Raw genomic sequence first — 26,266 nt, 5'->3', positions numbered from 1 at the left:
GTTCTTTTTGGGGGGGATGATGTAGTCGGTAAATGATTGTAAATGAGCCGACGGGTAGGATAGTATGTATTATTTGTTATGTAGCCGACTTGTGCCTAATGGGTTCCTTTGGGAACCTTCCGAAAGGCCCTTCGGTGAGTATATATACCCCCTTCGAGAAGCATTGTAATCATCATCAAGCATAATGTAATGTTTTGGCATATGCGAATAAAGGAAGAAGTTCTGCTATTTCCATCTATTGTCTGTGTGCATCAATCAATTAATCTATGCGGTAAACAATTACCACTGTGAGTGTTTTCACTTGCTAAATCTCTGTCGTTGAACTTCCTCTTCTCATAAATCTGCAATACATCAACTTGGAAGCTTGATTCTGTAGTATAATGTGAGATGCTAGGTTTTGCGTCTAGTCTCACCATCCTTCCATTAGGGGTTTCGTCCTTAGGAGAAAATCCAGTCACTTTTAAGCAACCATTAGAATTTGGAGAAATATCATATATATCTTCGTTGTTTTAATCCCAATGTAGCTCCATGCTTTTATAACCTTGATATGAGGGAAGACACAAACAATTAGGCAATGTGGGATTAAAAGCCAATTTCGTCTTTTAGTCACTTAGGTGACTTTATAACTTTATAACATTAAAATATTTAAATAAATCACTTAAGTCACTTAAACTTTAATATCTTTTGAAATACTTGTCTGATTGCCATGCCGTTTGGAATAGGAATCTCTCCTCATAATTCCCCATGTGACCAAATACACTTTCTAAAAATAGAAAAGGTCTATCTCAATTACCCGACTTACCAGACATAGTAAGTATGGAAAATGGAGTCCAAATGACATCAAACGAAGGCCAAATCCATAAATCGTTGAATGTTGGAGATGAACTAGTCCTCGGAAGACCCTCTAATTATCCCATTAGCCTACAAGGATCCAATATTAGGCTAATCCTTGAAATACTTATGCTGGCAGCCAAAGGGGACATTACAGTCTGTTTACCGCATAGATTAATTGATTAGTGCACACAGACAATGAGTAAGAACAACAGATCTCCTTTTATTATTCGCATATGCCAAGAGATTACATACAAAGCATAAGATAAGATGATTTACAATGATCCAGACGGGGTATAAATACTTCCCTCTGAACCTTCCCGAAGGGGTCCGTTGGCCACATAACAATACTAATCTACCCATCGGCTACAAAATACAAAATCTCCGATGGCATAACCAAGTCTGCTACAGAATGCAAAATCTACTAACGACATCATCCCCCCCCAAAAAGAAAAGTTGTCTCCTAACAACTAACAAAATAGGAGACAACCCATATACAACAAAGCAAAAAAATACTAGAGAGAAAGTGATGCCCTCGAAGAGTGCTGCTGTCGACGCAACTCATAGACTTGATCTGTCCGGATGCGCAAATCCTTCTGAATCCATGTATTAACTTCTACGACCTCCTTTAGAAGAAGCGTCGCATCCATAGCTTGTGTCTTGGCTAACTGCAACTCGTGTTCAGCTGCTTCCTTATCCCACATGGCCGCTTCCCTATTCTGCAATAGTGCTGCACGCTTAGCTGCCCACGTTGCTTGCTAGCTGGCCAGATTTGCATTTACCCTTTCTCTAGCCTCCTTCTCAACTGCTAGGGACCTCTCTGCTGTGACCCTGTCTGCTGCTATGTCCGCCTCCGCACGTTTGCAAGCATAGTAGACTTATTTGTATAGTCCTACTATCTCGTGCGCCAACTTCTCCATGGAAGTGTTGCACAGACCCAACTCAGGCTCGGTGGCCCAATCCGCCAACATCTTCGGTGTCTCAACTGCTGGCCATCCTTTGTCCTCAAAACATAAACGAAATCGCTATGGGCAAATCGCCTTGATGTAAGCCCAAACCAAATGCCACTCTCTCCGCCGAGTCATAGCCTGTAGTGCCACATTGTGTCCCTTCTTTAGCGCAACCTTCATAGCCTTGAGGTAGTCCCTGCACTTGTCCTCATCCGACCCATAATCCTCCTTTGCCACACCCTGCATCATCCATTACGCATCACTATTCTCTTCCTCGTTTGCGATGGCCATGCCCACATCCAGTGCGGCTTCCTCTGCTCTCAGTGCATCCACGACCTATGGCACTCCTATCTCTTGAGGCTCTACTACTGTAGCTGATACCCCTAGATGCCTGGGGGATTGAATGGATAGACCAACCTCGGCAAGGATGAGTCGGAACTGCTGTCTCAGGAAAGCACTCGCTCTATCCATCACCTCCGGCTGTTTTGACTATATGGGCTCCATGCTCCCCTCCTGTTGTGTTGGCTGGGTTGATTGGGTTGTCTGTACTGGCTTGGCGTCTGCTAACAAGGAGGACAAAATGGTGACCACTACATCACAGTCAATCACATCCAAATGAACTTGGGGCTCAGGCTTCGGTGCTGGCAGCTCCACCCTCTGTGAGACTAGCTTCGTTGGTGCAACTGGAACAACATCCGCCACGGCCATGGAGAAAGCAACACCTGGAGTGGTCCTCGGTGCAACAACATCTGTCATCGGTGGGACAGCCTTAGCCACTGCCCGTGGGACATTTGCTACTGCCGATGGGGTCATCACGACCGGTGCATGACGCTAACCAAAAGGAGGAATGTGTGAAGTGGGGGCAGACAGGTGCGCCGAAGTTGACAACTGTGGCGGGGTGGAAAATGTGGGCTCACTATATGCTGGTTCGCTGCCAACTTCTGCGGAAGTACTCTCTTCCTCGTACTCAGCCCCGCTACTCTCTGAAGTCTCCTCCCGCCCGTTGTTGGTGTCATCGTGAGCCTGCAATCCTCGAAATACCTTCTTCTGCCTCACCGCTATCCCACCTATGTCCAAATGTCTCCAATAAAATATTGGAGGCTCTCCCTATGCCAACTTTCCTCGAGGTGGTGCCTCAAAGTCATCCATTGGTGTTTGATTAACCGCTGCCTCCAAAAACAAGCCAATTGCATGGTGCAGCATAAAGAATGTGTGGTGCTGGAGTGTCATGAACTCCTCCATCCTGTCGGCAAGAACTATAGCCCAATCATACACCGTGCCGTTCATGATGTCATTCATGAATACAATCTGTGGCAATCCTATATCTGAAGCCCGAGTTGTCCCTGTCAGCTTGCTCTTGATAACGTCCATAATGCACCTCCAGTGGCCTTCCTGAATAAGATCTCGCCGAAGCCCTCTGTATTTAGACCTCTTTATTACTAACTCCATCTGCTCGGGTGTAAGGTCGCGGTCTACTAATCGTATCCAATGTTCTTTCCGTTCCTGAGAGAGCTTGTGATTCTTGAAATCCACCTTCTTACCTCCTGGGCCAGGGATGCCAAAAACCCTAGTAAAATCCCTAGGCTTAAAGGAAACCGTCATCCAATGCTTTTTGTACAAGAATGTGCTGGTTTTGCTGTGCCGATTATATGCTTCTATCATAGTTTGCAAAACTGATTCAAATAATCGGATGGAAAAAACTAGAAGCTGGATGGCCTAATGCACCTGTGCCCGTATCAAAATCTGCTTAATTAGGTCTTCGTGTGGAGTTTCCTACCACCATTTCCGGCACTCATTGCCATTAAGTCCCTCAAACTGAACAGTAACATGTGTGAGTTCTGCCCTTACTTTTTGTTTCTTGCTGCTGGAAGTGGATGGCCTTGCAATGCGGATTCTAGAATCTAAAACCCTGGCATTCTTTTCCACACTTGCCTTCAGCTGGTCTTTCCACTGTTTCCGTTTCCTTGCTAATTCTATATAATAACCGTTTCTTTCCCACCTTTATAATGTAGGGTTCCAATAGCTTTTGCCTGCTCGCGGAGACTATGCGTAAAATTTCCTCCTTTTTGTTGCCTAAGCCATGAGAATCTTAAAACTCATCCATGGGATCTAACACTAGCAACTGCCAAGCTCACAATACCTTTGCCAAAGCATATAATGTTACCAAGACTTGAGCTGCAGAAAAGAATGGAACCATGGCCGTCAAACAAAATTCCAACTACTTGTCTTGCACAAGTCTCCTCCTTCACATAATGCCGCCTCAGAAGTAGAGCAACAGTCATGAGAATAGGGAAAGCATGCCAAGGCTCAGAGAATGCGTGTGGACAAAAATATATAGCCCACGGGTTAAACACTTACAAGTTTAAAAGAAAGTCTCCGTGGAACTAGGCAAGTCACGAACGCAACAGCTGCCGGATGTAGGGAAGAAGATATCCGCGGAAGGAAACCAATCCATGGGGAGAGCATAAGTGTCCGTGGAAAAGAGAAAGCACTCGTGGAGAAAGCTTAGCCGCAAGGAAGCGAGGAGCTAGTCCACGAGAAAGACGTCTGCGGAAGGCATGAAAACAACCACAGGAAACAGTCCATAAACGGACATAAAATATGCACTGAAACATTGTAGCTTAAGACATCTACAGAACAAGAAGAAACAATTGCGGATAACAAAAATGCTCGCGTGCACCAACCTATCTGCGGGAAAGACATCACCCGTCTGCAAAGAAGTTAGATAGAAAGACATCAACCATCCGTGGGGAAGGGAACATCCTTAGAAAGGAAGTCATGCGTGGGGAACCAAAGACATCCGCGGAAAAGAGCAATTGCAGGAAACAAAAAGAATCCGTCTAAGACAAACCCGTCCACAGAAAAGACACCTGTGGCCTTCAATTTTAAGGTTATGGAATTCAAGATGACTCTCATAACTCTCCATTATTCCTTAATAACAATGCGAGAAAAATGATCCGAGTCAAGGCCTGGGATCCATACAATTTGCCGCAAAAGAAAATGATGTGGACTGGAAGACTAGAAATAAAAGAGACAAATAATTGTATCTAGGAGGAAATGTTCTTACAAACATTCCAATGTTTATGATGCATAAAAGAGACATAATTGTATCTAGGGAATTCTTTTTTCTTTTTTTAAATTTTTGTTTAAATTTATTGAAGAACAACTCAACTCTTCCTTCGGACTGCGTCATTGTCTTCCTCGTATGGTACATTTTTAGCTTAGACCCATTCACTGTCTGAGGCACCTCTTGTCCATCCAGAGTCCACAATTTTATTGCTCCATTGTCACCTACCTCTCGAATCTGGTATGGCCCGACCCATCTAACTTTGAATTTGCCTGGTTTGACTTCGTTCCGTCCGTCATACTTTAACACCCACTGTCCTAGTTGGAATTTGTTCAATTTCAGGTGTTTGTCATGCCATGCCTTACGCTTGTTCTGCATCACCTTCGTGGCCCACTGTGCCAATAATCGCTTCTCCTCAAGCTTGTTCAATTTGTACAGCTGCTTCCTTAAGCTTTCCATGTCGCCTAACTTATTTTTTAGTGCTATCCTTAGGCTCGGTATCATGAATTCTACTTGTACTATTGCCTCCTGCCCGAACATTAATTGGAAAGGTGTGTGCCTTGTTGTCACCTTGTATGCTGTGTGGTATGCCCACAGAGCGGACGGTAATTTTTCCTCCCAATCTTCACCTTCGACTGCGCATGACTTGTAAATAATTGATACCACGATCTTGTTCGTAGCTCCGGCTTGTCTGTTTGCTCTTGGATAATACGATAATGAATGACAGATCTTGAATTCAGTGGTGAGTAGTCTAATAACATGGTTAACAAAGTGTCCACCCCTATCACTTGTTAACTGTAATGGAATTCTGTACCTGGTAATGATCTGTTCATAAATAAATCTTCTTGTGTTGGTGGCTGAGTTATTCAGTAATGCCCGTGCCTCCACCCACTTGGTTAGGTTCTCCGTTGTGACAACAATGTATCGGCACCGCTTGGTCTTGCTCACCTTTAGAGGTCCGATGAAATCCAATCCCCATCGTTCGAAGAGTTCTTGCGCGTGTGAGCGATTGAGCGGCATAAAGTCTCTCTTTAGTAGCTTCCCGGCCCGTTGGCAAGTGTCACAACCGACGACCCATTCTCGCGCGTCGTTGTACACCGTCGGCCACCACAGTCCTGCCAGTAGTATCTTCCTCACTGTGGTGTCGGGTCCCATATGTCCACTTTCTAGTCCCTCATGTGCTTCCTTCAATACTTTCGGTATTTCTTCCTCCAACACACCGTCTGAGGATGTGATTCGGCCCCATTTTGTACAACAGTCTATTAATCAACTGAAATTTGCGGCTCCTTAATACCAATTTCTGTTTTTCACTCTCTGGCATGTTCAACAATGGTTGTCCTGTGGACAAGTACTGCCCAATACTAGTATACCATTTTGGTAGTACTGCAATTTGGAATAGCTGTGCATTAGGGAAGTCATCATTCACGCCTCCATCTGTTGGTTCCCCTGTTTTAATCCGCGACAGATGGTCTGCACTAACATGCTTCTTCCTAACCCGTACAACAATTTTGAAGGTAAATTCTTGTAGCAAAAGGAGCCATCGACTGATTCTTCCTTGAATGACCGGTTTATTTACGAGGTACAATAAAGCTTGATGATTCACATAGAATACAAATGGTGTCGCTAGCAAGTAGTGTCGGAACTTCTGTATAGCGTACACCATGCCCACTGCTTCCCATTCCATTGTGCTATAGTTCTGTTTTGCTCTTGATAATAGTCGGCTAGCAAAGTATATCGGGTGATCCAAGCCGTGGTTGCCTGTCTGTGCCAAGGTTGCTCCGATCGCATAGTTGGATGCATCGACATGAACATGAAATTCCTTATCCCAATCCAAATATGCCAAGATGGGTGCCGTAGCCAATCGTACCTTTAGTGCTTCAAATGTCTCATCATGTTCCTTCTCCCATCTGAATGATTCTCCTTTGCACTTTAATTTGTCCAGCGGATATGATACTTTGGCAAAATTTTTAATGAACCTTCTATAATAACCTATGTGTCCCAAGAAAGATTTTACCTCCGTTACATTGGTGGACGGTTGTATATCCAATATTACTCTGACCTTGTTCGGATCCGTCTTTAATCCCTCTTTATAGACTGTGTCCGAGCAACCTTCTCTACGGAACCATAAACTTGCACTTCTTTGGATTCAGAGCTAGGCGCGCCCGTCGGCATCTCTCCATACACTCGCCCAGTGTTGGCAGGTGTTTGTCCTCAGCGCTGAATGCCGATCAATCATCGAGGAATGCTTTGAAGTTTCCCATGGACATTTTGTCAAAGATATGCAGTATGATATGCTGGAATGTAGCAGGTGCATTGCACATACCAAACGGCATTCGGTTATATGTGTACATTCCATCTTCTACGACAAATGTCATCTTCAGTTTATCCTCTACGATTGAAATTTGATTGTATCCGAAAAATCCGTCCATGAATGAGTAAATCTCATGTCCGGCTACCTCCTCCAAGACGCTGTCCGTAAATGGAACTGGAAATGGATCCTTGATCATGATTGCATTCAAGCATTTGAAATCAACGCATATCTGGATCTGAGTGGTGTCCTTCAGTGAGATTACTATGGGTGACACCCATTCATTAGTCTGCACCTTGAAAATGATACCGGCTTCCAGCATCCAGTTGATTTCCTTTGTAACCCGTGCCGCATAGTTCTTATTCATCTTGTAGGGTCGCTTCCATACCGGCACTGCTCCTTTGACCAGCAGGATGCGGTGCACACACAACTCCGAAGGTATTCCCTTCAGATCCTTGTATGTCCATGCGAATACATCCTTATATTCAAGGAATATTTTGAATGCCGCTGCTTTTAATACTAGATCCTAGTTCTCTCCTACCAATGTGTTTCTCGGTTTGGCTTCGTGTCCCAAATTCATAGTTTGCAGTGTGGCTTCGTTGTATTTGATTGGCTCCCCCTCAGTGAATGCATGGGTGGGTGTCTGATCCAGTGGCGCATCCCCCTCTTTCATTTCTTTGAATTCTGTTGGAAACTCATCTTTGTTGTGGCCTTCCTCTACTGTCAGTACATTACTGCTCTAGAACAGTACGTAGTCCTCTATTTGCCAGTGGTAGAGACCGTTGATCGAATCCAAATCGTCATCTGTTGATCCTCCTTCCAACAAATGGACTCCCTCCTGATCCGGTTCCATACATTGCCTTCCTTCATTTTCCTCTTCAGAATTTGATGACAAAGGTTCTTCTCCCACCATCTGAGTGTGCAAATCAATGACGAATTTTCTCCCTTCGCTTTCTAGTGATAAAGTGTTTCTCTTCCAATCGTGTTTAACTCTGGCTTGAATAAGCCATCTGCGGCCCAGAATGGCGTCGTACCCTTTTATCTTTAGTGGGATCATGACGAAGTCCAGTAGGAATGACTGTGTGCCAATTGTCACTGGTTGTGCCATCAGGATGCTGACAGGTTTTATGCCATGTTGGTCTGCTGTAAAAAACTGGAATGTAGATGGCCACAACATTGGTTGTCCCAGCCTCTTCCAGGTATCCTCGGGTAAGATGTTCACACCGGACCCTTCGTCGACAATTGTGTCTGTCAGCACACTTTCAAGAATCCCCATCTCGACGACCGCTGGATGCCGTTTGGATTTGAGGGTGAGCAACATGGGTTCTTTTCCACTGGCGGCAATTTCCTTTGCTCTTCTTGGTTCTGCTGGTAACTTGGCAGTTGGTGCAATATTTGTGAGTGCGGACCGGAGCTGAGGCATTGTGATCAACAGATCGTTGATTTTGATGAGTACCTCCATTTGTAGTATGTCGTATAATGTTTTGTTCCACGCAGTTCCTTGGTGAGGTGCTCGTGGTGTCCTTCAATTGAGATGTCTCCACGTGTGTTGCTTTCTCGATTTCCTTCCATACTTCTTCTAGCCTCTTCTTTTCCTCCATGGGGTCGGGTTATAGTTTTGCTTGTTTTCGTGTGATTGCCAACACCTCCTCTTCATTCGTCCTGATTGTGATCAAATTTATTGCAGACTTTGGGCACTTGGCATCTTCATGATCGCCGGGTACAATCCCAGGCAAAGTGGCCCCACAAATTAGATGCTCGGCATTGAACCATCAGCCGACTGTTTGCATCGTACTGAATTTGACTTCGACTACTATTATTATTGTTCGCATTGTTGTTGTTTTGCCCTCTGCTATTATTTCTGTATCCTTCGGACGTGCCAGCCTCCGTACTTGCATTCCCACTTCCTCCGGACGCGGAAGCCTCTTGTGTCAGGAACACCTTTTGAGGTCCTCTAGTTTTCATATTGAAGGGGCATTCCTTTGTGGAATGTCCCATGATCTGGTAGATGTCGCATAACTGGTTCTTTGGACAGGACCCTTTGGTGTGACCTTCTGCCTTACACTCTGTGCACCATAGGTCACTTCCCTTCGTTTCTTTCTGCATGTTCTTAAATTCCTTCATCATATGGATCATGTCCTTTTGGAGGGCTCGGACCTTCTTGCTGCTACTTTCATCATCGTTGCTATCTTTTGCGGAAGATGTGTCGTCATCTGAATTCAACGAGCTACTCTTCTTCTTTTTCATTTTCTGCTCACTTTCCAGGTTCATTGCCCGATTGTACGCTTTAGTTTATGATGATGGCGGCACGATCTTCATCTTCTTTCGCAACTTCGGGTGAAGGCCTTCAATGAACCATCTTTTCTGCAGCCCATTAGTCGGCTTATTCTCCATTTTATTGATCAAGTCCTTTAGCTTCTTGGCATAGACTCAGGCTGTTTCATTCTTCCCCTGTTTTGTATTGTATATCTCGGCGACAATTTTGTTGTCGTCACGCAACATTTGAAATTCGGCAGTAAACTCCTTAAGGTTGTCCCAAGTGGTTAAGTTTTGGGGATTTGCATCGGCGAACTAGTTGATTGCAACACCCCGTAGGGTTGTCGGAAATTGCCGGACCCATTCATTTGTATCGGTTATGCCATTTGCCCTCCAAATCGTTTTGCATGTTTTACAGTGTCGGATTGGATCAGCCATACCATCACCATCAAACTTCGGCAGCTTTTCCTTTGGTCCCGCCATTACTACTGGATTTTGTGCATGGGCATTGTTTGGTCCTGCAACACTGGTGCTGTTCACTCCTACGTTGGCGCTTTGTACTCCTACACCGTGGCTTTGCACTTCCACACCGACGATTTGTACTCCCACACCAACGGTCTGCACTGCCACACCAGCGATCTGCATTCCCACACCAGCGGTCTCCCCAACAATTGTCTTATCTCCAATAGCTGTGTCCTCTAGAGAAGAAGGGTCTTCTCGTTCTGGAAGTGTATTGCGGACGAAGAGTTCACTCCACGTTCGTGCTTCCTCGGCATGTCGAGCTGTGCAAGTCGATTCCCTTCCGTTTGGATTCTCTTCCCTCGGCGAATACAAATTCAAAAACTCCTCCCTTGCTTCTTCCACCAACTCCACCTGCTGTCGAGTCTCCTCCAACAATTCCTCTGCGCTTCTGTGTTCGTCGGTAATCTTCTAAAACCTCCTTTTGCGTTCGGCTTGCTATGCCAAACTTAAATTTCCTTGCGCTCTGCGTATTTCGTCTTTTTCCTTCAGCTTGCTCTTATTCTTGTTCAGCTAATTCGGCATTAGTCGTCATTCTCCTGCCTTTCCAAGTCCATCAGGTAACGGCGCCAAATGTTTACTACATAGTTTAATTGATTAGTGCACATAGACAATGAGCAAGAACAACAGATCTTTTATTATTCGCATATGCCAAGAGATTACATATAGAGCATAAGATAAGATGATTTACAATGATCCCAGACGGGGTATAAATACTTCCCATTGAACCTTCTCGAAGGGGTCCGTCGGCTACATAACAATACTAATCTACCCGTCAGCTACAAAATACAAAATCTCCGACGGCATAACCAAGTCGGCTACAGAATGCAAAACCTACTGACGACACAGTCCTCCCTTCCCAAGATTGCTTGCTCCAAGCAATCCAGCAATAACAGTGAACTCCAACCTCCACGTGGATCCCAAATGAATTAGTACGCGATACCCCTCTTAACACGGAACAAACTGCATACGACTAACATCATCAGGACCAACAACATAACTTGCAATATAGCACTCAAAACTTGTGCTAATGATGCGGGAGTTAGAATATCACCATAAGAATCCCCCACAAGAACTATCTTCTTCCTAGTTCTCATCTATATAATATAAACTGGACTAGAATTTAGATCAACAATCCCTTGAAGCAACATAGCTACAGGATAACCATATGCACATATTCCCACTGTATCAACCATAGGTGTAGCCACGTCAAAACCTTTAGACACAGGAATGTTACTAACTGCCACAACACAAAACTGAATCTTTACAGAGGGTAAAAACCTAGCCCCACTCCACTCAGGTGAGTGATCAACCTCAAACTCAAACAACGGATTGTCATAAGACAATGTTGCATCCATGTCAAACATAGGATTATCCATGAAGTGAACATCAACACTTTGTTGATTGATAGTGTAACGTGCCTCTATCACTGCATCATTCACCTCATCAACAATAACAAGTGTACTATCATCGGAGCACACATATACGACCACATGCATACTGCTAAACTCAGTGGATGGCTCAACCGACATAGAAGTGGCTGCTGATATGGCAGTATCATCACATGCTACTACTCCTATTATTGTTGCATCGCCATCAAATACATGATCTGGGGAACTCATGCCAACAAATGCATCATCTGACTTAACCTGACATAAATCCTCATCACATTCCACCTCAAGTGTGCCCAACAAATGCAATGTCTCATAAGAAATGTCTTGCAAATCTGAAGCTGCAATTGTATCATCACCTTCCGCTCTTAGAAAAAGTGATATCATTCTTTGCTCAAATCTCGGCTTTGAAATCAGTTGGGTCATCCGTTTGTGATTTTGATTCATCTTAGTCACTAGCACATCCAACTATTTCCCAATACCTTGTATCTCATAATCTCCCTCAATTAGCAAAGAAGTATGCCCTTTGCAGGTGTAATGAATACCAAACCTTCTGTCACCATCCATAACATTGAAAACCAAGTCCTCCACCTGTGGGTCAAGAGAAAAGTGATGAGCACTCCTCATAGTGTAATGTCGATAAAAATTCCCAATCTCTGTCAAGGGCTCATTGTCATCAAATTGGAAATCAGAAGATGGCTCCAATCTTTGACTCTGAACTATTTGTCGAGCAGGATCCTGGGTAACCCCTCAACAAGCCTAACCACCAAATTCCTATTGGGAAGCATTGTAGCCAAGGTCTCTACAATATTCTTCACCAATTGTTGCATAGCACGAGAGCCCTGAATGAGAGCACCCTCAAATATACTGTATGAAACCTTCCGCAAATTTGAACTCTCAAGCAAATATTCCATGAATGACTCGGTATAGTAGAAATTATATGGGGAAGCATCAATCTGCTCCCTCGCAATCCATAGCTGATCTCTTTGAAAATGTGACAATGCAAATTGTCCCGTGCTACCAACTGTATGAAAAGAAGAAATAGATTCACTTCTAGTAGAAGGAATCAAATAACCATAAGGACTCGTCTCCACTGATGCTTGCACTACCTCTGTACATACTACACTCATATCCTAGACGAAGGTGTTCGCCACATCATCACATCCCTCATCCTTAACTGTAGAAGCAAACTCACCACCAACCACAATATGTAACTGGACAGGGTCTGGGGTTGGTGTTGACGGTACCCATTCTAACTCCACGGTAACCTCACCCAACTGTGACTGTGACTCGTGAAAAGCCAACTAAGTACACTGAAGAGAGTCCACCATCACCTCAAGCTCTCGGGTGAGCTCAACCACCTCCTCCACTTTCCCTAACAACTCATAGCAGGTGCTACCCCACTCTAGAAGGTAATCTCTGTCATCAACCAACTAAGAGTAACTATGCTTCAAGATCCTAACAACATCTCGAATGGCATGAACCTCTGCTAGGGAAAAACTACTATCACCGTGCTCATCTAACACTACAGCACCCAAACGAGATGTAGCTAGCATATGCCAAATAGCATCATAATGATCAAGAGATGAATAAATGTCACTATCACTTACCTTTAGCTGAGAAGTCACATGATGCCTTTATAACCCTTGATTCCTATGCAAGATCTGTGTCTCACTAACTGTACTGTGATAGGAAATTGAATCAGAACCGACCACCACAAGATCACTCATATATGTGTTATCATCCTTGCACAACTCTACATCCAAGATACAATTACTATTTACCTCAAACAACTGCCCCAAAGAAATAGAAGCCCTCACAATCTCAATCTCCACACGTCTCAACTTCCATCTCAATAGTAAGATCCTATAAACATTGATTCCAAGACTCATCCAAAATCTCATAAGTGTCATCAACCAATATCTGACAAGGGGTATCATATCCGGTGCAAATCATAACATCATCCAACAAATCACTAGAGGTGTCCATACAATTTGCATCCCCATCACCTAATAGAGCCTCAACTACTGTCACCTGACTTTGCACACATGACTCTATGCCATGCCGTGCATCAATAACGCTAGAGCATGAACCCACATCTACTAACTCCGCTGTAACACCCAAATCACTGGCATCATAGCTGGGTGACTCCACACATGCATTGGTCCCACCTGAGGAAGTAACTGCCTCCTGCACTGGGGCAACACTATGACAACTCCTATACAAATCTCCAATAATATCCTCCTCAAGAGAGCCTGAAGTATCAGTAGTAATAATTGAATCAATTGTTTTTGCATTGACTGCAACAACTCTAGGGGTCTCAACGTGCTGAAGCTTAGTGCCGCTATCCACCAAGGTACTAACATATCTACTGATCTCTGTATAAAGGGTCCACCATTAACACTGTAGATAGGATTAGTAGGTCTTGTACTAAATACAGGTACATCTACATCATGGACATGTTGGGGAAGACTGAAACTCCCTTCCTTGCAACCTTGATGTCAGCCTTCTAAAGATAGATACTATATACTTCGCTGTCCTCTCAACTATCTTTGGATCAATAAGCTCTCCGTCAGCCTCTGTTGATAAAGCCTAAGTTTTTCCATACTCTCTTGCAAGGCTTTCATTTTCGTGCTAAATTCCTCATTACTCCACCTGCTTCTAGAACTACCAGTCCTCCTATGTCTGTCCATAGGAAACAAAATTTAGAGTGCTGGTCACTCCAAATGCACAGCAAACTGAAAATAAAATAACTTTCCTACTGCCTACTTCAGAAATTTACTCCATGCTCATAACCAACTTAAGCACCATTTCAGACTTTATGATAACACCAGAGGATCAAACTTTTATCAAACATAAGCACTCAAAATTTCTAAGATATAATATGGAAGCCCAAAATATATTTAGAATCCTACAGATTTGCAAATATCTGTACTTCTTCGTTTATTCCAATCTGATAGAAATTTGAGAATTGTAAACACTATTACTACATTTATAACTCCACAACTAAACTTTGAATGAACCTCTGATTGTACCCAACAGGATGGCTAGATTTATAAGGTCTTTTACTCATTCCCAGCGGACATTTTTGGATAAAAATTAGTCTGCAAATATTCTATTTTCCCACAAGATGGCAGGTCTTGTGGCTCTGATACCACTGTAATAATCTCGTCTTGATGTAATAGAAAAGAAGCTAATCTTGACTGAGGATATTCTGTCAAACAATTGGTATGTGTTCCAGAGTCTTAACATTTGGCATTGTTGTAAGGAATCCAACTCAGGGTGAACAGAAATATGACTCACAGACTTTGTAAACAATATATAAATACTTAAGAAATGACAATACGGATTTATATTATTCACTTTTGCAGCAAGTTTAATACAATGGTATAAGCATTCAGAATCATGTATGAGTCATAACTAAAAGCATTTCAACATACTGTCTATATTCGCGTCTCTGCTTTAAGTTTGTAAACATAGATAATGATAAATGGAACCTGGTTCAGGCATTGGAAGCTGGAAATTCGTGCTCTCCAGGGGCTGCGATCCCGGAACTGTCAACTCTAAATGCTCCAACACATTTGGCGGTATTATTGGTATCATTTCCTGTGAGTGCAAATGCAACTGCTGTAACTAATACTCAGATCGCTGACGTAGCTGACCCTTATGTACCTTGCTGTTTATAGTGGTAATCGCTGACTGAAATGTGTACCACTGAGTATGACTCGACTTCCACGTACGCAGCCTGCAGATTTCACAGTCACGTTCCAATTCTCCTACCCACGGAAATGGCTGTCTGTTAATACTGAATGCTGTCCAAGAATAACAATCAACTCAAAACACAAGATTCACTATTCACTGTAGCCGACTACTTCCACTGAACTTCTCTCTGTCTTCAAGCTTTAATCCCCTAAAACTCCATATATCTTACTGACCTGGCGTGTGAGTTACCACTGTGAGTGCTTTCACTTGCTAAATCTCTGTCGCTGAACTTCCTCTTCTCATAAATCTGCAATACATCAACCTGGAAGCTTGATTCTGTAGTATAATGTGAGATGCTAGGTTTTGCGTCTAGTCTCACCGTCCTTCCATAAGGGGTTTCGTCCTTAGGAGAAAATCCAGTCACTTTTAAGCAACCATTAGAATTTGGAGAAATATCATATATATCTTTGTTGTTTTAATCCCAATGTAGCTCCACGCTTTTATAACCTCGATATGAGGGAAGACACAAACAACTAGGCAATGTGGGATTAAAAACCAATTTCTTGTTTTAGTCACTTAGGTGACTTTATAACTTTATAACATTAAAATATTTAAATAAATCACTTACGTCAGTTAAACTTTAATATCTCTTGAAATACTTGTTTGATTGCCATGCCGTCTGGAATAGGAATCTCTCCTCATAATCCCCCATGTGACCAAATACACTTTCTAAAAATAGAAACGGTCCATCTCAATTACCCCTGACTTACTATACATATTAAGTATGGTAAATGGAGTCCAAATGACATCGAACGAAGGCCAAATCCATAAATTGCTGAATGTTGGAGATGAACCAATCCTTGGAAAACCCTCTAACCATCCTTATTAGCCTACGAGGATCCAATATTAGGCTAATCCCTGAAATACTGATGCTGGCAACCAAAGGGGACATATTAACTAATCAGATAATTCTCTTGATGACATTTCGAAGTATTCTTTCCGCATAGAAAGATATATCCATCACCAAAAAAAGTATATAAACCGATTGCAATAATCATCTACAATTGAATAAAGATCATACGATATGCAAAAATAGCATGCAAGCTTGTACATTAGTTGTTGGTCATCATTAACATTCAATTGGGAATCAATTTAGTAATCATCAAATGTTGTAGCTTCAGTCGGGTTGAATTGATGTAGAGAAAATTCTTCTATGGGTATTGCTCAATCATCAATTAGACAAACTCACTGATGTGTACTTATATATTTATTATATATATTATATATAATATAGTAATATTAATATTGTTTAATTAATGATTGATTAATTTATTACCAAAGAGACATGTTTCTTTGATGGATATTTATATAACCTTCAAATGTGCATTTGGAACACACAGAAATAAATGGTAGTGCTTAGTACATTTGCAGAGATCCATGAAATCTAAAAACGCACACACACATACGAATATTACTCATTCACTTTTATTAATATATGGCTGTCTTATTTTGATTCATACAAGTATTAAAATTAAATCATAGACATATAGGCAAAGAAAATAAAGTTATCTGGCTTTCAATAAGAGTTCCCTTATTCCTTTCATAAGATGGAAGATTCCTTTAAGTTAATTATCTTCCACGTGGGATACTTATTCATCTTGTGTTCATTTGTTTTTTCCCAGTGCCATTAACCATACCCACATCAATGTTTTCTTAATTTCTTGTTATCTCCTCCCTTTCCTATTGTATTTGATCCGTATCTATATGACCTTAGGGCCCACAAAGTGCATCCTTTCAAACTCGATGTTCTGTAATTTATTTTGATTTATTTTGTTTGTTAATAGCTTATGGTTGATTTTAGTTTATTTTAATTAAATATATATTTGAATGGTGTCAGCAATTTTTTATATAGATTAATTAATAATAATGATAATATATTGATTTAATATGGTTTAGTGTTATTAATAATATAAACAGTATATTATTAAATAATTATCTAAATGGAGTACTTATCTCTACTGATTATTTTTTATCAATGAATCACCAAATTATGAAGTTACCTTATCACTTACATTTTTCTTCCTCACCATATGCTTTTTGCATTATTGTTGCCATTATATTGAAGTTGATATTTCCTATTAGTTATCAACTCAATCTATTTTGGTGTTGTCTTCTTTAATACATACACTTCAATTCTTTCACAACTGATTGTTTTGTTGTATCCGTCCTATATTACGGGTATAAATATAAGCATATTATTATCATTTTCTTTTAATTTGGTTATTATTTATAATTAAATACCATAGTTAGGGTTTCAAATAGGGGATATGACATTGTACAACTTTTGTATGTACTAGCTAACTAATTGAAAGTGTCCAATGTTTGCTACACCCTGATCACACTTATGTTTTTTCCTAATTTTCTTTTATGTCAAGGATAGGAACATCACAATCTCCCTCCTTGAAGATTGTTGCCCACAAGCATTTTTTAATCTTGGCATAATTGCTTGGTAACTAAAACACATTTTTATAATTCCATTCTTCTTCTTTTTCACTTCTATGAAATATGATATTGGTGTGTATTTTATATATCTATCTTGTTAAGGGTTCCTTTGAAAAATCCTTGGATACCATCCGTAATTCTCTTAATGTGCTTGATTGGTCTTGTGAAAATGGAAGCTCTACTGCTTTTAATTTGATAGATCTGTAATGAAGCTTGTTTGCTAAAGCTTGTGCATATCCTTGACGGTAACTTTGCATGTTGTTTTCAAAACTTCTATGAGCTTTGCATTTTATTAGATGAGATGTCTTGATGATTCTCATCATGTGTTCCTTAAGGATGACCTTACCATTTGAATTTTGAAGGTCACTATTCTAAATCTTGGGTGTATTTGCCAATGGACATCATTCATTGTATGTCTAGTATAACATCGACATTACCCAATTCTATGACATGGAAGTCATCCTTGATTGTATAACTTCCAATGGTATTCTTCAACTTTGGTGTTATTGTCTTGCATTTTCATTATGAAATGTGAACCATTCGCCTTCTTTATATTGAATTGCTCTAGCCTCATGGTTTGGAATTCTTGGGAGATGGTAAGTGTAGAGTGCTGATGTGAGTTTTGTGACCAGTTCAACATGAAGAATAAAGTACCAAGCATTCTATCCTCTCTAGAAGAAGGAAATCTCATATACTAAATAGGATGGCGATTGTGCGATCAAATATGATATGGGAGCCGTTCCTAAAAACAGATCAATGACACTGTGTCAACACAAATATAAAGCCCATGTTTTTCCTCGCTTTGGGGCACATTGGAGGGCTGCTAAAAATAGTCAAGGAACTTTAACAATGACTATTGCAGAAACATTATTTCGGAGAAAAGGATGATATGCTGGAAACAATAGTGAACGAAGGTATCATTCTATTGACACAAGGCTTATATTATGAGGATATAGGACAATTTGGATGCGAATTATCCAATTAACCTCACCAACATGCATTTGAGTCTACCTCAACATTGCCCATAATGAAACGGATGATATGCTGGAAGCCATAGTGGATGAAGGTTGCATTCAATTGACATAAGGCTTATATTATGAGGATAGATGATAGTTTGGATGCAAATCATCCAATTAGCCTTACCAAGATGCATTTGAGTCTACATCGACATTGCCCATAAGTTGGGATCTGAGTGGTTTTCCTCCAATGGACTTTGGGGTTTGCTCCAATGGAGGGGCTGGAATGGTTGTAGGACTACATCAAGGATGACAATGAGAATTGATGAAATGATTGCATTGTGGATGATTTCGGTAATAACAATTAATTACTGATGTTAATGCTAATAGTTTTACATTGTCTTTTATCCTCCCTTTTGAGTAATGGAACTAGTAGTTAGGTTAGTTATTATGGCTTAGAATGTAAATCTTTACATGTCTTGATAGATTTTTCTCAACCTTTTGCATCTGGGAGTTGAGAGGTAGGTTTGTCGGGCAAGCAATGTTCCCAAATTTTGTTGGGTATGGGTGTCAAGAAATCCATTGACAAAACAACGTAAGTTTTTTGAAATATCAATACTGATGCAGAGCATCTTAAAAATCAACCAATCAGTGGGATACATGCTGATCCCTTCAAAATCTATGAAATAATTTCATTGTATAGAGGCATCTTATTATGCAAAACACATTATGTTTTAACACAATAACATCAACCCTTCTCCATTTGCATATCCTGATTTCTATATCTGATTCCATTATTCATAACTTTCAATCCTGACATTTTCTTGCAAAACCCTTTGGAGCATTTGTTCCAAATTATCCCTTTTAAAACATATCAAAAGCTAAGACCAATCCAATAAACAAATTACAAACTATGTGGTCTGAACCAAGACCCATATTTTCTTTCATAAATCTGGAGCAAAACCAGTAACCCTGCCTAGGGCATCAAATAACTTTCTCAAAATGAATCCAAATAACACCAAACCAATTTTCACTCAACCATATATGAGTCTAGTTTCTGAATCAATAAGCCATTAATTCTTACAATGCATAAATCATTCTACAAGCACCAATTGTGTCCTGTAACTTCAACGGAGATCCATAAAAACCAATCTTCATTAAAATGAACATAACTTACACAAATCTAAACGAAAACGACTCGAACCAATTGGAAATAAAACCTAGTTCGCATATATTTCCAATTAATATAAGTAGAGTTCCCGATTCATTCAAATGTGGCTTTACCAAACGTTTCAATCTGATTGTATTCAGTCATCCTCAAATCTGCAATTTACAACCTTTGTCAAAACTTGCATAACTTCTTCATTTCTACATGAAATAAATCCAAGCCAAAGTCAAAAGAAAGGTTATTAATTACTCTATCCACATGTACAAATTTTACATGGTTTCTAGGCTGTACATGGCTGTACAAGACTTGAAACCAACACTAAAACTGAAAACCAATCAAAATAACAACTCAGAATTTTACCAAATTTGTTTCAAAATGTATCTCTTCCTTTCATTAATGCTTTGATTCAACCATACATCCATTTTTATAGTTTTGGTGGTTGTTTATAACCTCCAAACCACCTTTAAATATCTCCTTAAATTCTTTTAATAGTTATGCAACTATGACAACATTTATGCACTTTATGCATTTTCACATTACAACTTTTGTATAAACCCAACATAGACCAAAATTATGACTCAAATGAATTTAGAGCTCTCACATTAAGATTTTTAACCTCCATTTTTATTTTGCTTTAGGTGCCTCTACACCAAGTACCAAGGATGCCGGTCCCAAGCTTGCAATTTACCTATTGTAAAAGTTAATATTAATATAAATGTATGTTGCTATGAATCTATGTTAATATAAATATAAATGCATATTTATACTAATAGAATTTTGAAATTTAATGTGTGAGTGTCGATATAATTTTGATTTTATAGACATTTCTATATTTCTAAGACAATCATATCTATAAATGTGTCCTAAAATTATAATTATAAATAAGGATATTCAAGATAATAATATATATATATATATATATATATATATATATATATATATATATATATATCATTTATCTTATAAACATTTTTATTTAATGTTATATATATATATATATATATATATATATATACACCAAATAAAATAAACATCTACAAAAGGAAAAAGCATTGGTGTGTGTCTCTTTTCATATATATGTATAAATAGAAAGAAGTAAAACAAATGCAAGGACCATATAGAAGGAGAGAACATGAAAGGAAAAAGACAAAACAAAGGAAGGAAATAAATGTTAGTTTTAGTGATCTTTGATAGACAAAACTATTATAATAGATATGAACAATAATGAATAACCTTGATTAATTGCAGAAACAGAGATACAGATCTTGTTCTTCAAATGGCAATCAATGTGATTTGATCTTTGGTCGATATTATCAATGGAGAATCTGCAAACCTGAATGTGTTATTCTGCAGAGAGAAGTATGTAGATCGCTAGATGTATTAATCTGTAGAAGGAAGTATGCAAATCGCTGGCACTTGTATTGCTGTATATTGATATTTGTCCTAATGATCTGCCATGACTCTACATGGCCTTTGGCCACGTAGGGTCATGCCTCTACGAATACATAACTAATCATTGGTTTGTTATTTAAACAACTTCACATCTCCTTTATATATTTGGTAGCCTTTATGTAATCGGCACCAGACCATAAGGCCCCCCGATAATGATAATAGCCTTCACAATATCTGTCGATAACTATACAAATTGTTATGAGAATAATTCAAATGTAATTACATATATACATATACATCTGAAGAATAGGATTCGCATAAGACATCACAATTAATCATTACTTCTACTAATGCTATACATCAACACTCCCTCTTAGCAAGGGAGAAGTAATACACCTTTTAATAGATTTTAGAATAGAATATCTGAGCACATTATCAGACCTCAACACTCTGAAATAGTGACTTGTCAAATAATTAAAATCACCATGCTATTAGCACTATCATAACATATATTATGATCTCTAATTGTCCGAAACAATATCTAGAGTAATCATAATGCATTCATTATCAATGATCTTTAATTGTCTGAAACAATATCTTGAGTTTTCATGATAACAGGCCTATCATTTGCAAGATCGTCACCTTACAAATGATTACCTTCTGAATATATATGTCTATGAAAGATCGTCACCTTTCATTACATATCTAATGCAACTAAACAACAATAGAAGCATAAACTCAGATAAATTGAAAATTTAAATTCAATATTCAATATTACAATTTAATCATACCAAGTTTTCCTTTGAAGTATTCCAACTTCACTTTAGCAATAGGCTTAGTAAAGATATCTGCTGTTTGCTCAATTAGTACTGATGTACTCTAGTTGAATGACTCCTTGATCCACCATATCTCTAATGTAGTGATAAGGAATTACAATATGCTTGGAACGATTGTGGAAGACTGGATTAGCTGAAAGCTTGATACAACTCTGATTATCGCAATGAATCACAGTGGGCTTCAAAAGTATTTTGAACAAATCAACTAGCAATTTTCGTAGCCATACAACTTCTCTAGCTCCTAAGGAAGAGACAATGTATTTTGCTTCGACAGAACTTAATGCAACTGAAGCCTGTTTTTTGTTGAACCAAGAAACCATTCCAGATCCTAGACTAAAGCAACATCTAGAAGTACTGTTACATTTAGTAGGGCTGCCTGCCCAATTAGAATCAGAATATCCATGAAGATTGATGTTTACTTAATCATATCTGACTCCCATGCCAATAGTGCCTTTTAGATATCTCAAAATGTATTTAGCTACATGTAGATGTATCTTCTTTGGTGCACACATAAGTTGACTCAAGGTGTTAGTTGCATAACATATGTCAGGACAAATATTCACTAAATACATTAAAGATCCAATAATCTGCCTATAGTAAGTAGGATCTGTAGATTGTGATTTGATCATATCATCCTTCAACTTGTGTAGATTGACTTCCTTAGGAGCAGATGCTGGTTTACATTCCATTATTCTGAATTTCGTTAAAATATCAATTGTATGTTTTCCCTAATTCAGAAAAATGTAATTACCCTTTTGCCAGACTTCCAATCCGACGAAGTAGTGTATAAGACCTAAATCTTTCATATCAAACTCTACTATGAGTTCTTGTTTGCATTTCTTTATGAGATGTTCTTCACCTGTTATCAACAAATCATCAACATATAATATAAGAATAATCATATCATCACCATCTATCTTGAAATATAAGTTAGAATCAGCTTCTTTTTTAGAATATCCTAACTTCATTAGATAGTTGTCTATCCTTTCATAGCATGCTCTGGGACTCTATTTGAGACCATATAGTGCTTTCTTTAATTTACAAATGTGAGTTTAACTAGCATGAGTGTAGAACCCTTCTAGTTGCTTGATATAAACTTCTTCTTCAATTTTACCATTTAGAAATGCTGTTTTAACATCCATTTGATGAACTTTCCATCGTTTGGATGCTGCAATAGCCAAGATAGTTCTAATTGAAGTGTATCTAGCAATTGGAGCAAATGTTCCTTCATAATCGATGCCTTCTTTTTGTGAGAAACCTCGTGCTACAAATCTGGCTTTGTACTTCTCAATGCTACCATCAGATGCATGCTTAATTTTAAACAACCATTAAGAGGAAACAACTAATTTGTTTTTAGGTCTGGGTACAACATTCCATACATCACATTTTAGTATGGAATTATATTCTTCAATCATTGCTTCTTTCCAAGGTTGGCTTGAGAGTGCTTCTTTAACATTTGAAGGTCTGTTTTTATTAGTTCAGTTAATAATGCAACATAGCATAACTGATTTCTAGTTCTTTTACTATCTTGAATCACTTCATTAGGTTCAACTTGAATTTCTTCTATCATTTTCCTAGCCCAAAGTGGCCTCTTTTTATTGTTAACATTTTCAGAATCTTCAGGATTAGATGTAGTGGTAGAAGATGGTTCAATATCATTCTCCCTTCGAATTTTTGCTGAGTGATTTTCATCTACTTTAGGAACAAGTTCTGTAAGGGATTCATCATTGTTTCTAGAAATATTAAAAGCAATATATTCTTCAAATTTCACATCTCTACTAATCTCAATTGTTCTTTGACTCGGAATAAAAACCCTGTAGCGTTTGGTTGTTTTACTGTATCCAATGAATATCCCCTTCTTTTCAGATGGTTCTAGTTTTGTGATTTTCTCTTTAGGAATGTGGATATAAACAGGACATCCAAATATTCTTAGATGACTTAGATCTGACTTAATATCCGTAAATACTTCTTCAGGAGTGGTGTTCTCGAATACTGAGTGTGGACATTTGTTTTGAATGTAGATTGCAGTGTTAGATGCTTCAGCCTAGAAGAAAGTGTGAAGGTTTTGATTGTGCATCATTGCTCTGGCTGACTCAACAATTGATCTATTTTTACGTTCTGCAACTCCATTCTGTTGAGGATTATATGGTATAGAAAACTCCCTCTTAATCCCAACAGTAATGCAAAAGTTTTTAAAAATTTCGGAGATGTATTTACTTCCATTGTCTAACCTTAGTATTTTTATTTTCTGTCTTGACTGATTTTCACCTAGAGCTTTGAATTCCTTGAATTTTGATAATACTTCAGCTGATTCCTTCTGTTTTAGAAAGTAGATCCAAGTTCTCCTAGAGTAGTCATCAATAAAAATTACATAAAAGAGACACCCGTTTAGAGAAGGTCTAGACATAGGACCACAAAGGTCAATGTGGATTAGTTCAAGAATGGATTTTAATTTGTGAACACTTTTAGGAAATGATTGCTTTGTGTTTTTGACTAGGGCACATCCTTTGCAGATGCTTAAGTGATCAATTTTGAGACTAGGTAAACTTTTTACAATTTTTCCTATAAATGATAATGCACGATAGTGAAGGTGAGCTAGCCTCCTATGGCAAATTTCGGTAGAATGTGAGGTTTCATGACTTAGAGCTAAGTTTTGATGATTACAAAGTTTATATAGACTTCCGTCTCTAAATCCAGTGGAAATGGCTTTCTTGATATTAGAGTTCTTTGGCCAAGATAGAACTTTGTCCTCTTGAAAAGTGATTCTGAATCCTTGATCAGCAAGACCAGAAATAGAGACCAAATTCTTTTTTATTTAGGTACATATAAAACATTTTTGAGTTGGAGAGTAATTCTTGAATGTAGGTAAATTGAGCAAAAGCCAATACTTTTGATAGGATGAGTGGAGTTATCTCCAATTGTGACTTCTTTTGAGGAGTGTTCTGAGAAGTTTTCAAATTTGTCTCTAAAACCGTTTATGTGCCGAGATGCTCTACTCTCTACAATCCAAGTGTTGTTGTTTGAGTTTAATTCACTTGAAAGAGCTAAATGTATAGTTTTCTTTTTCTTTTTTTCTACTTCCTCTCTTTTGATTTCTGCTAGGGCTGCTTGAATTCTCTTCCGTTTAGGGCGGAAGTTATGAGAGTGACCAATTTTATTAGATTTGAAACATCTAACTTTGGACCAATCACATTTCTTATATGATTTGTCAGTTCCCTTTTTATTATGTTTGAATTTTCCTTTCATGTTTGAATTTGCATGAAGAGCTTGAATGTCTCCCTTTTGATTTATACTTAGTCCTCTTGAGACGAATCTTGATTCTTCTTGCATGCAGTCATTTTTTAGTAGTTCAAATTTAGGAAGCTCAGGTCGGAAGCTTAGACCTTGTATAAATGTTTCCCAAGACAGAGGAAGTCCTCTTAATGCTATCATGCTATGTTCTTTGTCATCAACTCGATTTTCCGTTGTTGCAAGTTGATCCTTTAATTCAGAAATCCTTAGAAAATAGGATGTAATAGATTCTCCATTTTTTATCTTTATGTATAGTAGATCTTGTTTTAGGGTTAACAATCTACTAGTATTGTTCATTTCAAATGTGTCTTTGATAGTAGAGAACATCTCAAAAGCTGTCTTAAGACTAGATATAGAGGGAAGAATATGATCTTTCACAGAGTCTATTATAATTTCCATTGCCTTGTTATTGTGTCTTTTCCATGTCATTTTATCTGGATCATTTTTAGGCATGGATTTGTTTGTTTCTATGTACTCCTTTAATTCCATTTCTCATAATATTATCATGACTCGAATTTTCCATGATGAAAAATTTGATGCTCCGTCTAGTCTATCCTCTAATCTTACATGATTCACCATTTTTATTTAAGGATATAATTTAAATTTTTTATATATCTGAAACTTTAGATTTAATTCTGAATAAGAGTTTCTTATCAGAATGGCTCTGATACCATGTTAGTTTTAGTGATTTGTGATAGACAAAACTAGTGTAATAGATATGAACAATAATGAATATCCTTACTTGATTAATTGCAGAAACAGAGATATAGATCTTGTTCTTCAAATGGCAATCAATGCGACATGATCTTTGGTCTATATCATCAATGGAGAATCTGCAAACCTGAATGTGTTATTTTGCAGAGAGAAGTATGCAGATCGCTAGATGTATTAATCTGTAGAAGGAAGTATGCAGATCGCTGGGACTTGTATTGCCGTATATTGATATCTGTCCCAATGATCTGCATTGCATACATATACATATATATTGTGAAGAGTCATGCCTCCGTAGAGTCATGACACTACGTGGCCTTTGGCCATGTAGGGTCATGCCTCTACGGATGCATAACTAATCATTGGTTTGTTATTTAAACAACTTC

The 26,266-nt window shown here is 38.9% G+C and overlaps 1 protein-coding gene across 1 annotated transcript in view; it reads left to right on the top strand.

Moving 5' to 3' along the window:
* The window catches only part of LOC149564066 (RNA helicase family protein), a 280,646-nt gene that overhangs the window by 120,343 nt on the left and 134,037 nt on the right, over positions 1 to 26,266 (top strand). The window lies entirely within an intron of this gene.

The sequence above is a fragment of the Cupressus sempervirens genome, chromosome 4 (assembly GCF_028749045.1).
Source record: "Cupressus sempervirens isolate cs-2001-9-10 chromosome 4, ASM2874904v1, whole genome shotgun sequence".
Lineage (NCBI taxonomy): Eukaryota > Viridiplantae > Streptophyta > Pinopsida > Cupressales > Cupressaceae > Cupressus > Cupressus sempervirens.
This window is presented reverse-complemented; position numbering and strand designations above follow the sequence as displayed.